Here is a 1,122-nt window from a genome sequence, read left to right as displayed (position 1 = left end):
TGTAGTGATGTGTTTTATTCATTGTTCAAGGGATTGTAATGATGTGTTTTATTCATTGTTCAGGGGTTGTAGTGATGTGTTTAATCATTGTTCACGAGGGTTGTAGTGATGTGTTTTCCTCTTCTTCTTCTTAGCTTCTTCGGTGTTACAAATGTTGTTCATTTAGAAACTAGGCAGTTTATGACACCCGTCTTTTTTTTTACTCTGCTGGGTAGTTTGACATAACATCGAAGTATCTACCAATATTTGCTGGGCTCCTGTATACTACGAGTTATTTGTCTAGGTAACCAGCACGTCTGGGAATAGAATTTTGTATTCCATTTTGAAAACTTATTGCAGAATTTGTTTGTTTGTTGTAAAGCGTAAGGCTAGGCAATGGACTATCTATGTTTTGCCTACCGCGGGTATCGAAACCCGAATTCCAGCGTTATAAGCCCACCGATTTACCGCTGAGTCACAGAAAGATGTATCATGTGATGTTGTCCATTCAGGTGGTTCACGAATTCTGTAGTTTTATCTACAGTGTGGGATCATATTAGTGGTGTGTCGTCATATATATCTGACCCTCATTGTAAAGTGGTTGTTCTGAGGGCATTCATATCAAAATGCCCCCCCCCCCAGTGACATAGCTGTTTGTCTGCGGACTTGCAACGCTAGAATCCGGGTTTCGATACCCACGGTGAGCAGAGCACAGGTAGCCCATCGTGTAGCTTTGTGCTTAGTTACAAACAAACATATCAAAATGTAAAGATCTCTAAGTACAGGTGATAATGATGATCCCATAGCTAGGCCTTTTTGTTCTTGGTAGTATTTATCTTTGTGATAGGAGTTGTGTTTTGAGTTCTATTATCGTGGATAACTGGGTGCATTCTTAGAAAGTTTTATCATTTTCAAGTATTTGTAGAGTTTCAAGGGTTGGTAAGTTGGTGAATAGGCTGTAGAGTTTCAGGGGTTGGTAAGTTGGTGAATAGGTTGTAGCGTTTCAGAAATTGATGAGTAGGTGAATAGGTTGTAGAGTTTCAGGGGTTGGTAAGTTGGTGAATAGGTTGTAGAGTTTCAGGGGTTGGTAAGTTGGTGAATAGGTTGTAGAGTTTCAGGGGTTGGTAAGTTGGTGAATAGGTT

This window comes from Limulus polyphemus, unplaced genomic scaffold (assembly GCF_000517525.1).
Source record: "Limulus polyphemus unplaced genomic scaffold, Limulus_polyphemus-2.1.2 Scaffold5518, whole genome shotgun sequence".
Taxonomy (NCBI): Eukaryota; Metazoa; Arthropoda; class Merostomata; order Xiphosura; family Limulidae; genus Limulus; species Limulus polyphemus.
The sequence above is the reverse complement of the archived record's forward strand: the minus strand, read 5'-3'. Positions refer to the sequence as shown.